Source organism: Cricetulus griseus, chromosome 2 (genome assembly GCF_003668045.3).
Source record: "Cricetulus griseus strain 17A/GY chromosome 2, alternate assembly CriGri-PICRH-1.0, whole genome shotgun sequence".
Taxonomy (NCBI): Eukaryota; Metazoa; Chordata; class Mammalia; order Rodentia; family Cricetidae; genus Cricetulus; species Cricetulus griseus.
Genome location: NC_048595.1, coordinates 165,552,944 through 165,569,136, shown reverse-complemented (window position 1 = coordinate 165,569,136; position 16,193 = coordinate 165,552,944).

Below are 16,193 nucleotides of genomic sequence, written 5' to 3'. Positions count from 1 at the left end.
AAGCCAAATAAGCTCTTTCCTCCCCAACTTGCTTTTTGGGCATAATGTTCTGTAACAGCAACAGAAACCCTAACTAAGACAACAACATACTTGTCGTACCTAGATGGATGCTACAACCAATGCAGCAAATGCTAATAAAACTTGGAGACCCCTGGAAGAGAAGAGCAATGACCTTAATAACTAATCTGTTTTTCTTTATTAACCTAAATAGTTTTCAAAGACTGAAACTTTACATTACATTTTTAAGTGAGCTGCATAGGTACAATATCTTAAGAAATAGGAACATATAATACAGTATAACAAAAGTAACAATAAATTTGTATCAACATACAAAAATCCATACCAGTGTAAGATATTTGAGACCAGTGGTTGTTCAAAAGTAGACTAAACAATCTACCCTTTTATTACATCATTTCTATATCATATCTCCCTTTTTTCCTTCAGAAAGAAATCCCTGAAACTAATTTCCTTTGTTCAGTATTTTACTGACCACGACTAATAACAATTTGGAACCCCCCCCCAAAAAAATGACAAACATCCATAACCCACTGAATGACCCAAAACCACCTACTCCAACTCTTGGAAATGTGGGTATCATGTTTTCTAGATGGCTTCCCATTATCTGGGGGGTGATGGCATCTTTAGGGTACCTGAGAAAATTGGGATAATGGTCAAGTTCTGGGAGAGCTAGCTGTATATCATTTGTTGCCCAGTCTCTTATGTAATGGGAAAATGCAGGGTTCATCTGAAGTCCTGGCTAGAATATAGTCTGTGAGAGTGGACCATCTCTGCCAACATCCTTGAAACTGTTTTGGATGCAGAACTCTGAGGAAACTGCAACAGAGGCACTCTGAGAGGCTGGACCACCTGAGCCACACACTTTCATTGGTGTCTGGTCCCCTTACTCTGAAAACATAAAACTTTTAAAGTTAACATTCATATCTGTAATAACACAAGTATGGACTTTGCATTGAACACAAGCCAGCCAAAGGTGATTTTTTTGTTGTTGTTTTATGTTTGAGCATATAAAATATATATCACCTGTCTTATAGTTATTAAGATTTATTTCTTTATATCTGTATCCAGCATTTTCAGGGGGTCTCCACTGATCAAATCTGATCTCTATCAACCTTGATCAAATCCACAGATGTTATGGAATATTACTTCATACTGTGTGAAGATGTGCCATTGTGATTGGTTTAATAAAAAGACAAATGGCCAATAACTAGGCAGGAGGTATAGGCAGGACTTCCAGACAGATAGAGCTCTAGGAAGAAGAAAGGAGGAGTTGTGAGCTAGATGCAGGGAGAACAAGGCATGCAGGAGGAATGGTAAAAGCCATGAGTCATATAGATGAATAGAAATGGATTAACTTAAGTTATAAGAGCTAGTAGGACAAACCTAAGCTATATGCAGAGCTTTCATAATCAATAGTAAGTCTTGTCATTTTTTTGTGAGCTGGCAGCCCAAAGAAAAATCCACCTACATATGACACTCAATGTGGGGTGCCATTTATAGTTGGACTTCTTTGTCAGGATCATTGGCTCCCCAATGATGATGTTAGACCCCCTGGAAAACTCAGGTATCCGGGGTCCCAGGCCACATTCACTGTCATCCCAATCACCAGGTGGACTCGAGAGCTTGATGCAAACTGCATGAGGCTTTATTGTAATTTAACGAGCTAACCCCATGTTAGCTTGGGTCTTTCACCCACCCACCATGGCGGATGGCTAGCAAAAGACAGCTCCTAGGACCTCCCAAGAGATCTTATAGGGCAGTGTAAGGGGAGTGTCTAGGGGTACGCACAGGCTCACTATTGGTGTGCCTCCAGCCTTAGAGGGCTTGCCCTGTGTTGATTGGCCAACTGGTTGTTATGGCCCATAGGCCCTCCCAGGGTTGTTGCTATGCTTTGTGTGTCATTGCTGTGCGCTTGTCCGTAAACCACACCCAGGGTGGTAAAGCATAGCGCCACCAGCTAACTTCTGATTGGTTCCTTGTCACAAGGCAGGCATCTGACCTCCTAGTGACCAAGGCAAGGTTATGGCAAGAACGTGTTCGGCTGTTATGGCTGCCGAAAGGGGAGCTGGTCCCTTCAATGACATGGAGATTTGTTATTAATTACCAAAGCTAAGCTGATAGCTTAAGCTTGCTTCTAATTAGCTCTTATGACTTAAATTTAAAAAAATTTCTATTAATTTACTTTCTGCCTCATGGCTGTTGGGCCTAAAAAGGCCCATATGCAAGGCTTAGTAGAACTTCCTGAGCCTGGCTAGAGTTGGGTAATCTGTCTTTGGCCTATCACTTCTGCATAGGAGTGACTCAGCAAAACTGCCTCTGCCAAGCTACTGCTAATGTGTCGAACTATTATTGGCCCTTAAATCTCACCTCCTCCTGAGGTCCCCACCCACTTCCTCAACCCTGCCTGATGCAATAAAGAGAGATTCTGCTTCAACAAGTCTCCCGACTCAGTGTGGTTCTCTCCGATGACTAGAAATATCCCATCAGCCTCAGAAAGAGACCAGCTGGACCAGGCCTTCCACAGCCCTACCTGCCAGAGGACCCAGCACATGGTTTTATGATCTCATCTCTGTACTGTCTATACTGCTGGTTCTGTCTCCTGGCATCCCCACCCTTCTTCCCAGCATCCTCTGTGCCTAGAAATCCTGCCTAGTTATTGGCGGTTCAGCTGTTTATTAAACCAATCACATTGATACATCTTCACAGTGTACAAAAAGATTACAACATTCCCCCCTTTAAAATTCTGTTTTTGTGAGCTGGCAGCCCAAAGAAAAATCTGCCTACACACAGTCTTTCATTTTCTGTGGAAACTTAAGCATAACCTCTTTCCCAAAACAACATATTTTTTACTTCCATTTTGAAGTTAAGGAATTTTTAAAATATATAGATGGGTTTAATTTAGCGGTTTTCACAATCCAATATCTCTAAGCAGCTATTGCTTGTTTTTGATTATGCAATCAAAAAATTCAAAGTCAACAAGACACCATATAGGATTCAGGCTTTCTGTGTATATTCCATCTTTGTGTGTCTTGACCTCTTTATATTTTTTTTATTCTTTCTTCAAAGACTATCTTATTATTTATAAACTTACTTTTGTATGATTGTCTATACCCATTTTCTTTTCTTTTTTAAGCTTATGCATATTTTTTAAGCACACTGTAACCTGCTTAGAGGAGTTTTCCATCAGGATCTGTCTTCACTGAGTGTCAGCAGCATTCTCTGACTGTGTAAGACAACTCTTAAACTATGTCAGCTGCCACGAGGCTCAGCTTAGCAAATGGTGCTGGCACATGACACTGCCAGCTGGCTCCAGTCCACAGGCCATGTCCCTATATGTCACTGAACCTGCATGAGAAACATGGTCATCAGGAAGCCATGCTTGACTCTGTGTTCCAAACTTTTTTTAAAAGATTTCTCAGTCCTTAGGTGGATATATGTAGCCCCATGCTGGGTGCCATTTGTAGATGAATTTTTTTTGGGGGGGGGAGGGTTCCAGCTCAAAAAAAAATAAAAGAGATGGAGACTTATTATGAAAGTTCAGCTTAGGCTTGTTTTTAAATAGCTCTATGTTGTAAATTAATCCATTTCTATTTGTCTACGTGTTGATATGTGGCGTGAGGCTTTTATCTCTTCTCCTATATATCTTGCTCCCTCTGTGTCTGGCTGGCGACTCCCTCTTTCTTCTTCCCTGAGCTCTCTCTATCCAGAAGTCCGGCCTATACCTCCTGCCTATCTATTGGCTATTTAGATTTTTATTACACCAATCACAGTGACATATCTTTACATAGTGTAATCAAATATCTCGAAACAGAGAATGGCCTGCATACCAGTACCTTTGGTGTAGGGAGCCGTCCCTACATTCTCCATTATAAGATGGCGCCTGCATCCGGCAGGCACCGAATGTAAAATGTGCAGGCGCTGGGTAACTTTCCATTCCTTGGTCTCTGCCTCTCCCGTGGCGTCATATGGTCTGATAAGCTGCAGCCAATCATGGGGTAACACGTCCGAGGCCACCGTTGACAGCCTTTATAAGGAGTTCGGAGTCTCCACTCTGTAAGCTGATGCTCTCTCTCTCAAGACGCATTAAAGCTTTACTGCAGAAGGATCCGAGTGTCCTATGTCGTTCTTGCCGGCAAGACGATCGTGCGGGACATCTGTTGCTAAAACCCAGGAACTTGTTAACATCGCCGGCACAGCGGAGACCCCTCGGACGGGGTGGATTCAGAACTACAGGGTGGTAAGTTCAGAGAGGTATGCTTTATTCTGATACCTTCTTTTTTGACTTTGTTCTTAATTTGTTACCACATGGGATGGATCAGTAAAAGCCTTAACTCTAGTCTTCATTCTTCTTTTGTTCACATTGGTCTTATATTGTGCTCACCATGGCTGATGTTCTAGTTCGCGACCAAGCTTACCCCAGGTAGCTGCCAGCATAATGGGCTCTTCAAAACAGAGAGACCTAATTAAAAACTGTCTAGAGATTGAGGCTTGCTGTCCCACGGTAGCAGAGAGTCAAAAAACGCTTAAAGAGGTACAGGATAATATATCAAAAACCAAACGAGATGAGAGATTAGGAGCTCAAAAAAGGAAGGACATGTCTAAGAAAAAGGCCCTCCCCAGGATACAAAAAAAGGGGGGAGAAAAAATAGGAAATAACCGGTCACACCCCGGTAAATTTAAGAGAAATAAAGACTCAAAACCTAGCCTCTACCCTACGGTGAAACTAGAGGCCTTAGAGCTGAGCAACTCAGACTCTGAGATTTTAGACTCTAGCAAGGAAACAGAGCTAGAGAAAGACAGATACCACCCCGATAGATATCGGCTGCCAAAAGTAAAAACAAATATGAGGCCACCGCCTGTTAATCCAGCGGGTGTACTTCCATCAGCACCCCCATTATATGAGTTACAACAAAAATTTGATACCGACTCCTTTTTACCATTAGAGGAGCGGAGAAAATTACAGATGGCTTTCCCAGTCTTTGACAGGGGAAAAGGCCGCGCATGTTATTCAACACTGCTTGGAGGCCTGGGGTGCCTGGGGAAAGCCTCATATCCTAAAGTTGCTCAAATAATTTATGTATACTTGTTTTAAAATGTTCTATTTCCTGGTATAATCTAAGTTCTATTACAAGCAAAGGGTCCAAGTTACAGCCATTTTGTAGCTGGTCACATGACTGACGGTAGCCATTTTGCTAAAGTTAAAAAAAGGATACTTAAACCGCCATCTTGACTAAAGGTGACCACATGGAAATTAGAGGTACCATCTTAGAAACAAGTTTTTCAGTTAAGATTTAAAATGTTAATGCTTCTATATATTACAGAAAGACCTTAAGGGAATTTAAATTTCTTTTTAAAACCAGTTTTTTTTAATGTTTTTTATTAATGTTTGTACTTAAAGAGCTTCAATTTAGAATTATTTTTAAGCAAAGCCTGACAATGTAAAGTTCTTGTTTTGTAAAAGATGCTGATCTATTATAAGATATTACAGTTTATGTTTTTAGAAGTTAAGTTTAGGATGTTGGTAGCACACACCTTTAAGCTCAGGGTGTTGATGACACACGCCTTTAAGTTGAGGGCATTGGCGACATACGCCTTTAATTCCAGCACTCGGGAGTAAGAGACAGATGGATCTTTATGAGTTCAAGGCCTGCCTGGTCCGGCAGATCGAATTCCAGGACAGGCTCCAAAGTCACAGAAAAACCCTGCCTCAGAAAGAAGTTAAGCTACTGTTTAAGGAATATAATGTAGCTCTATATAGTTTTAAGTTCAGCTGTATTACAGAAATAAGACTTTACCTAGCCACCTGTGTGCTTCTTAAAAACAGATAATGGGCCGACTTATACCTCTCAAAAGTTCCGACACTTCTACAGACAGATGGAGGTTACCCATCTGACTGGACTACCTTATAACCCTCAAGGACAAAGCATTGTGGAACGTGCCCATCACACACTTAAGTCTTATTTAATCAAACAAAAGGAGGAAATGGGAGCATCCTTACCCTCGGTGCCAAGAGTTGCAATATCCATGGCACTTTTTACCCTTAATTTTCTAAACATTGACGCTCAGGGCCATACTGCGGCCAAGCGCCAGACCTCAGAACCTAAAAGACCAAAGGAAATGGTAAAATGAAAAGATATCTTAACTGGTCTTTGGAGAGGCCCGGATCCTATTCTCATAAGATCCAGGGGAGCTATATGTGTTTTTCCACAGGATGAAGAGAATCCCCTGTGGATCCCGGAAAGACTCACCCGAAGAGCCCCTTCGGACCCTCAAAAGTCGGAACTCCACCCTCTCCCCGGGAGTTGAGAGCCCTATTATCCAGATTAACTCCATGCACCTTGACCTGTCCTTGACGGAGGGATTGTCATCATAGATCGCTTCAGCTGTCTCCTATTTTAAGGAATGGGTGGGGATGGGATTGTTTGGTGCAGCCGTTTGCTGCGGATTGGTGTTGCTTCTCTGGCTGGTCTATAGGCTCAGGACTCAAACTAAGAGAGACAAGGTGGTTATCGCCCAAGCGCTTATAGCTTTGGAACAAGGGTCTTCCACTGACATTTGGTTAACAATACTTAAGCAATAGGCCGCCGGCCAGACAGCTCTTACACACCCGGAGCCTAGGCTCATTGCACAGGGTAGAGTGTCTGGCTTGAGCAGCCCATGAGGGATGTCGAGCAAGGCATCGCACAGAGAGTTGCCCAGTATACAGGCTTCTCTGGGAGGCATGTTGTCCTGCATAAGGGTTGCCTGCCCTAGTCTCCCTTTCCCAAAAAAACAGCAGAGGACAGGTTGAGAGCGCTTCGAGTCAAGCTAACAGCCTGATGGCGACTTTTGTACACAATCTTAATGTTTGATTGGGAAGGTACAACCTCTGCCTCTATCCCTCAACATATGGGTGACCTATTTGCTTGTAAAAATATGAAGCCTTATCATTAATTAATAAAAAAGGGGGAGATGTAGGGAGCTGTCCCTACATTCTCCATTACAAGATGGCGCCTACATCTGGCAGGCACCGAATGTAAACAAGTTATTGTGCAGGCGCTGGGTAACTTTCCATTCCTTGGTCTCTGCCTCTCCCATGGCATCATATGGTCCAATGAGCTGCAGCCAATTATGGGGTAACACGTCCGAGGCCACGGTTGCCAGCCTTTATAAGGGATGGGTTCTTGGGAGTTCGGAGTCTCCGCTCTGTAAGCTTATGCTCTTCCTCTCAAGATGCATTAAAGCTTTACTGCAGAAGGATCCGAGTGTCCTATGTCGTTCTTGCCGACAAGACAATCGCGCGGGACACTTTGGTCCCCTTTTTAGAGTTGACCTGAGCATATGAAAGGCAGAAGAAGATTGGCAGGCTAGTCAGTTTTTGAACATGGCAGATCTGTTATTTAAAAGATAGTAACTCAGTTTGGTAGCTTCTAGGTGAGTCTCCTGAGTACTGTTTGGCCAATGAGGCAGCAAGTTAGGCAGGACTAGGAGTCAAGGAAGATTCTGGGAAATGTAGTAAAAGGAAGTCTTGTGATACAGGCAGGAAGTGACATAGCAGGGAGACTCATATAAGCAAGGACAAGAAGAAAGTTGTCCCTTTTCTCTTGCTCTTCCTCCTGGTCTCTGCTCTGGAGTTGCCATTTGATTCTCCAGCAAGAGAGGGCACCATCGAAAGGCATCCTTGATAAGTCTTATAAAATATATAGATTTATGATAATTAAGACTGAGCTAGCAGATGAGAAATCCTAGTCATTGGCCAAGCAGCATTTGTACCTAATATAAGTCTCTCTGTGTTACTTGGGACCTTAACGTGGCGGCAGGCAGAACTCAGGCGGCCTGGCAGAAAGTGCCCACATAGCAGCAGGGCTCAGGTGGCTTCGGTGGAAAGACATTGTTACAAGCCCTCTTAGCTTATAGACTGTGGCATGGGTGTGAAGGCTGGTGAAGGAATACCTGCTGTCTTTGAAGATGTTTACCCTGCTACCCTTCCCCAAGAGAAGCCTAGGCAAGATCAATCAGTTCAGCCTTTTGTTCGAAGCTGTCCAGGGGCAGGTCCTGGGTGAAAATATCCTTTTGGGTGGTCACACAGTTCTTGCCCTTTAAGCCCCATTCATTATGAAGCTGCTTCCACATGTAAACAAGTCAATGTCTGCCTCAGGCAAGAAGTTTGGGTGGAGGTGGGGGTCTGGGAAGCTAGTCTGGGAAATATGTCCAGAAGATCCTCACAATTATTTAAGAGTACTTTCAGTTCACTGTCTGTCTGGTATCACTGTTGCTGGGCTGAGACTTTGAACAGTTGTAAAGGGGAGATGGAGAAGCAGACTCTATTTGGAAACGTGGTCATTTGACATCCATCAGGCATTCACTCCCTGGAAAAGGATCTCCATAAGGAGTAAGCCCTGGCCTAAGGTGAGCGCCCTTTACCAATAGGGCTGGTAGCGGCTATGACACACAGTCGGGTGGCCACTCAGAAGCCAGGCATTCAGACTGGTATTCTTCTGGTCTCTGCTAAGGTCCTTAGGTCTGGGTAAGCACACCCTTTGTGACCCCCGCCCCCTCACCCCCCCAGAACTCATGAATGAAAAAGAGGATGGATCAGTTTTGTCACCTCAGGTAAGGCCTGAGCTGGAGCTTAGGTTAGAGCATCCTTATGTTATGAAAGGCTTGGTTTTCTCTCAGTCCATTTTCATGGTTGGCCTGCTGTAGTGGTCAAACAGATAGGCCTTGCTATCTTGGCAAGACAAATGATCCAAAAACAGCATTAACCTGCCACCACCAGAAGTTTGCATAGCTGATTTTGGTCTGAGAAATGGGGATCTGGAGGGTGGTTTCCTTTTTGAGCTGCAGTGATTTTATACCAGGTAGGAAACCTCCATTTCGCAAATTTAACCTTTTTTTTTCTTCTTTTTGTTTTGTTTTGAGACTTGGTACCTCAGAATCTTAAGAAACTGAAGTAGGTCTTAGGTGTCTTGAAGGTAAGTGGCTGGGTTGGCAGTTGCCCATAGGAGGTAATAGACAATTTTGGAGAAGTGTTGATTTAGAATAGAAGGTCCCAAAGTCTGTTCATTGTTCTCGAAGAGCTTCCGTGAACAATTGAGGGTACTTTTTGAGCCCTTGGAATATTCACGTCCATTGTTGGCTGGTTTCACCAGAGACAGAGTGGGTTGATTCAAAGGCAAGGAAGGGCTGAAGTGGCAAAGGAACAGAGAGCATGCATCTTTTATATCTAAGACAATATAGCCTTGATGACTGGGTGGAAGAAGGCTGAGTAAAGCATGGGGATTTAGGACTATGGGGATGGATAGTTTCCCTATGCTTATTGACTATGTAGAGCTCCTTGACCACCAGATAGTGGCCTCAAGTTCCCAGTTTATGGACAAGGAGGAAAAGTGCATTCCAGGCTGATTCGCATAGGGTGGAATGTTAGCTTTTAATGTCTCTTGATATGTGGAAAAATATCTAGTCTAGTGTTTTAGCTTAAAGGATACTGTCTGACTCAGATTGGCAGGGCTTTGACCAGTAGATTTATCACAACTTGTGGTTACAAGCCACCAAGTTGGGTGGGTGGGAAGGTGGTCTCTGCCCACACCCGTGGAATCCCTGTTGTAGATCTCTGGGCATCATGGGTTTCAGCTGGTGAAAATCAGGGGAAACAGAAAGTCTTCTGAGGAGAGGTTAAACAGAACTTGATATGCAGGTGGAAAAAAAAAGATTTCAGTTTCTTGAGTCAAAAAGGTGATAGTGATGCCCAATTCATGGAGGTTGTGGTACAGAAGAGCGAAAGAACATTCTGGAGCAACAACAGAGGAATGGCTTACTTGTGACCAGGCTGAAGATGCATCCAGCTGTGGGGTAGCAGTTCCTGACCATGCTAGTGGCCCAAGTAGAGACTTTTCTTCAGAACAGTGGTCCCCAGGGGAGGCGGAGAGGTTAGGTGGGAGAGTTCCACCCCAGTAAGTCACTAGAAACTGGACTCAGTGGCCTCCTATCAACACTTTAAACAAGGGCTCCCAGGGGTCTAGGAGGAGCCCCAGCCCTTTCATTCTGAGTTATCATCAGATTCAAAAGATTTCTAACCAGATGTTTAATCAATTGCTATTGCAGAATTACTAGCCCTTATCTATGGAGCCAGAGGTGGTGATGACGCCCAAGCTCTGAAGGTCAAGGACAGACTTTGATGGCCCCATTCAGCAGGAAGTAGTATAATGATAATGTCATCCCCCTACCCAACTGTTTATCAATAGTAAACAAAAATTGGGGGAATGAGGTGTTTGAGGGGCTGGGCCCTATCCCTAAGGTCCTCCAACCACTAGGCTCCTCTAACGGAACACTGTAATGGCTGTTAATAGCCAGCCGCATCCTGTCTAGATACAGGCAGCCAAGCTCTGCCCTATAGAGTAAAAAGCCCAAGCTCTGGACTTGAAAACCCACCAATCCCTTAGCTTGAAATCTCTACCCTGGAAAGTGCTTCCCCCCAACCCAACATAAAAACCCTGTTTTCTGCTCAGTTCTCTGCTGCCTCTCACCTGAGTAGAGGCAGCCATCCTCCTGGGTTTTTCCCTTCCAATAAATCTCCTGTGTGGTTTGTCCCGAGATGTGACTTTGTGGTAATCCTGGGCTCCTGACAGCCTGGATATCTTTTCCTTAGTAGCTATAAAACTTCCACTGGGGACCCCCTGTGTGGTAAGAACAATAAAAACCCAGAGCAGATATTGGGGTTAAAGATGAAGAGCAGAGACAAAGTGGCCAGCCACTTGGGAGTTCTCACCTCTATCAATGCTCAGACAGAAGGGGTGATCCTGTTCTCAGACTGCATCTCCAGACTGCACTGCTCTCCATCAAACCTCAGACTGCAATGAGTTTCTGTCTCCTCCCGCCTTATATTCCTCTCTCTCCTCTGCCCAGCTAGATCATTCCTGTCTCCACCTCCTTAGTGCTGGGATTAAAGGCATGTCATCTAAAATGCCGGGATCAAAGGTGTGAACTCTGTTTCTCTTTTAGACTGATTCACTCTCATGTAGCTCAGGGTGGTCTTGAACGCACAGAGATCCATTTGCTTCTGTCTCCCGAGTGCTGGGATTAAAAGTGTGTGCCACCAGTGGGTGGCCTCTATGGCTATGGCTAGCTTTGCACTCTGATCTTTAGGCAAGCTAAATTTGTTACATCATAAACAAAATATCACCACACCCCTGCTCTCCTCCACTTTGACTGATGGAATCATCAATATAAACAGGAGGGTGGGCTCAGCCATTCTCACTCCCCTTCTTACAAAGACAGGAATAAGGTGGATCAACAGCTTGAGGAACCTCAGCATTAGCCTTAAGGAATCAGAACCTTCAAATTCTGATGTCTCAAACACACCAAGATTTTGACAACCTTTGAATCTCCATAGGCCAGCTAAAAAACACAAGTAGACTCCCTGAGATGATATTACAAAATTGTAAAGGACTAGATGTTTTACTCCTAAAGCAAAGAGATCTTTGGTAAAAGCTGCTGTTTTTAATGCTAATAACTCAGAAGTCATGAAGGGAAACTTTAGCCCAGGTAAAACAAAATCTAGATCAGAGCGCCAGAGGGAGACCTCTAACTGCTATCAATCAATCATTTTTCTTCTGGTCCCCTTGGCTCACTACCCTAACTGCAAGACTTTTTCTCTTGTTACTTCTTGATGTCACCATAGGCCTTGTTATCATATCATAAACTGTCTAATTACAATTACATATACAAAAACCATCAGTGTGGTTAAGACATTGGTTCTACAGGTCCAATATCAATATTTAGCCCAACAATAATGAGTGAATGATTTGATCCACATGATCCAGAGACAGTGGAGGATGCGGTGGCCTACGCAAGTTCATTCTGCTCAAGACAGCCATCTTAGGAGTCCAGTCTATCAGCAGAATCTAGTAAATGATTCCAGGGAATTCTAACTATTATAATTCCTTTACCTGCTTCCCAGCAATGTGTAACTGCTGTGAAATGATTAGCTGCTTGTACTGACTTCTGTAAACATGCTTATGGCTGTGTGCAAGAGCAAAGTACACATAGCTACATATTTCTTTGTAATATGAAGTAATTGTGGGGTTTGCCTTTAAAAGCTCCCCTCCCCTTTTAGCCTGGGCTGCAGTCTCTTATCCCAATGTGAAATGCTAAAGAAGACCCCAAACACAAATAGTATGCAAAAACAAAGCACATTTATTCTGCAGAAACAATCAGCATGTAATGGTCACCATTTGTACAAGATGATGCCCCCAAGAGGTACACACAGGCTTCTTTTAAGCATAGCTAGGGGAATTTCAGGAAGAGTTATGTCATCTTAAATATAATTGGTTAAGCAGGTGGCAGTTATATTAGTACATTTTTGATAGGCTTCAGTTTTAGTTGTTTTTTTTTTTAAATCTTTGGATATACTTGGGCAAGTTTCAAGGGGGGCTGTAGAACTACTGTTAATTGGTCATTGCTTTGAAATACTGTGGGGCTGACTCAGGAGTTCCTGCTGTCAGGGATGCTGTCTTATGCCCAGGATGTGGGACTACCACAGAGCTAAGTACTGATGCAAACACACAGGGTTTTATTAAAAACAAACTCTGGCCATCCAGCAGCACTCCGAAGCAGCTGGAGAGAAGAGCGGCTGAGAGGAGACCCCAACCAGCAGGAAAGTGAGCTTATAAAGGGAACACCCCCCATGAGCTAGGGGAATGCAAACTTGGCGTTTTCTGATTGGTTCATTGGGGGGATGCTTCTTAAGGGAAAAACATCAAGCTAGGGGAGTGCAAGCCTTGGCGTTTTCTGATTGGTTCATGGGGGATGCTTCCTGGGTCTATTGGCCCTGGGGTTAAGTAAGCATTTGGAAATTTTGGTTAGAGAACTGGTGACCTATTGAGACATCTGGTGACCATGATAAGATGTCTATTTCCTCAGTGTCAGGCTGATCCAGCGGGATGTGGAGGCTCTAGAGCAACTTTTAAATATTTGTGGTTTTTTTGGGAATTGGGTTCAGGGTCTGGTCAGCAGTTTCTTAAGATGGTGCCCACCCTAAAATGGCATTAGTCTTGCCTGCTGGTGTCTGGCCCCTCAGTTGATTAATAGCCCTTTGTTTAAGAAACTGAATCTTAGACTCAGCTTGTAAAATGAAGTTTAGACCTCTCACAGTCAGCTGGCCAACTTAATAAAATTCAACAAATTGGTTTTGATTGAGTCTGAGTGGTCTTTCCCAGGGGTCTGCAATCCCCTAACACCGTATCACAGCAAGGCCGAGTCAGGAGAGCCACCTGCTGTGTGACAGAAACGAGAGCAAAATAAAATAAAGGGACAGAATGTTCCCAGTGGGAACTATTGCTACGCATCTCATATGCTTTTGGTTTTGTTCTCTAAACCTTTTGCTAAGGTATCTTAAAGGAACCACGTGGTATGTCATTTTTTCATAAACCTACAAAGGAGGAAACAACTGTTAGCTATGAAGCCCAAACCAGATGATTCCTCCACTATTTTCTATCACGATAGTGAATCCCCACTAATCAGCCTCAACCAGCAGTCCCTTCTCTTTCTCTCCAGCCCCTCTGGTTTCCCTTTCTGCCTCCTCAGCAAAAGGCTGCCCACTCAGACAGGGCTGGTTATGCGACATCAGAGTACTCCACTATCACCTATAAGGCCTTGTTCTATGAATACCAATTAGGTATCCAATATATTACCCAATCATATCACCTCACCTTTCATGATGTTTATATGATTCTTGCCAACAATCTCCTCTCAGAGGAGCACAGGCAAGTCTGGGAGCAAGCTAGGGCCCATGCAGATGAATTCCACCAAACTGAGAATACCTACCTAGTTGGGGCTATGGCAGTCCCTGACCAGGACCCTGAATGGGAATATAATACCCCAGCGGGGCATCCTAGCTAGGAAGCGATTTTTAATTTGCCTCCTGGCTGGTCTCTACAAGGCTGCCCTTAAGATAGTAAATTATGAGAAGATCCCAGGGGTCATCCAGGAAAAGTACTAAAACCCATCTCAATTCTCAGACTGCCCTACAAAGGCCCTCTTACAATAGCTCTTTATGACTTACTTTTTTCCCAAAAGTTACCCTGATATTAGGGACAAACTTAAATGTCTAGAAAAGGGCCCCCTGACTCCAGTCAGAAGTCTTAACTGTGGCCTTCAAGGTGTACCATGGGAGAAATGGAAAAGCCCCAAAACAAAAATACCTGATGATGGCTAAGGTCTCTCATCTGGCTAAAGCAAAAGCCCAGGCTCCCTCATCTCCTAAAGCCCAAGAACCTCTGTGTACCTGTTTCAAATGTGGTTGGGAGGGTCACTGGGTCTAGGGCCTGTCATAAACCACCCAGACCTTGTCCAAGGTGCCATCAAGAAGGGCACTGGAGTGTTGATTGCCCCCATGTTCCTTGTGGCATGAGGACATCAGCCCCAGATCACCTATGTAGGGGACACGGTAACCACACCTACTCGGGGCTAGCTACAGGTCCACGCCTGTGAGCAGGTGTGGTTACGGTGTCCCCTACACACCTATCATCTGACTTCCTTGGTCTCACCATTAATAATCGAGGGGGTCTGGGCTCCCTTGGCCTGACCACCACCATCTCTGACAGGGAGCCTCGGGTAGTTACAGTATCAGGGCAGTTCATCTCCTTCCTTCTGGACACCAGAGCCACCTTTTCAGTCCTGATGAAGTTCTGGACACCCACCACTCCTTGTTCCTCTATTGATGGAATAGGGGGGCAGCCTTATCAGGCTCACCAAATCCCACCACTTAGCTGTACCTCCCTTACCCATTCCTTCCTAGATATATCAACCTGTCCCATCCCATTGCTGGGAAGGGACCTTCTAGCCAAAATGGGAGCCTTTATTTCCTTTGCTCCCCCCCCATCCACTTTACACGGGCTTGCCAGCCATTCCCCTTCTTCTTCTCCAAACTACACAACTGACACACTTCTACCCTTACCAGCCTATCAGGTAGATCCTCAGCTATGGGACACCCAAAACCCCTCTCAGCAATTTGACTACAAAACCCCACCAAATATATAACCAAGGCTCAATATCCATTTTCACTCCAAAGTCTCAGGGGACTTAAACTCTACTCTGACTTCCTAAGAAACAATCTTCTGCGCCCCACTTCTTTCCCCTTTAATAACCTCATACTATGGAGCCTACGACTTGGTTCAGGATCTCCAACTTATCAACTCAGCAATAGTTGCCCTTCATCCTTAAACTCTCCTCTCTACCATCCCCTCAGAAACCTTTCATTTCTCTGTCAGTGACCTCATGTTAGATGCCTTCTTTTTTATTCCTCTGGATCCCCAGTCACAGAATATCTTTGCCTTTACTTGGACTGACCCAGACACACATATTTCTACCCAATTCACTTGGACAGTTCTGTTTCCAAGGGAAATAACTGAACTGATGAGGCAGCTAGAGCTGCAACTCTAAGGAGCCTGGGTTCCCATCACATGTCACAAGGCTCTCTCATTTCGAAACCCATGCCTCCATCACCATCTCCAGATACTCAACAAACTTTTTCCTATCTGCACCAGGTCTTTCACCATAAGAGTCAGGCTTTGTCCCACTTTACTGAAACCTATTTATAGTCTACCTCTGAGGATCTATCCCATTTAAAGACTATCACTATTTCTTGAAAAGTTTGCAAAACGTCTAAGCCTACCTCCAGGCACCAGAGTCTCCCTTTCCCCACTCATCAAGCCAGGGGATCCCTGTCTGGATCAGACTGGCAGCTCAACTCGACTTCTCCCACATGCCTACAGTTTAAAGCTTCAGATACCTTTTTTCCTTGTAGATACCTTCTCAGGATGGCTAGAAGTTTTTCTCATCACTAATAAAAGATCACAAACAGTTTCTGATCTCCTTTTTAGGGAGATCATCCTCCGTTTTTGGAGTTCCAACCTCCCTTCAATCAGATGAGCCTGAATTTACCTTTCTAATCTAAAAACTTTGGACAAAGCCCTTAACAACCCATATCTCCTACCATCCCCAGTCTTCAGGCAAAGCTGAACAAACTAATCATTCTCTCAAAAATATTCTTATCAAACTTTCCCAAGAACTACATACAGATTGGATAAAACTCCTGCTATTGGCTCTCCTGTGACTAAGCCCTTCCAAAGAAGCCCCTCTTCATTCCCCCCTTTTTTGACAAAACTGATCTCATCTCGTCATACTATCTCTTGTTT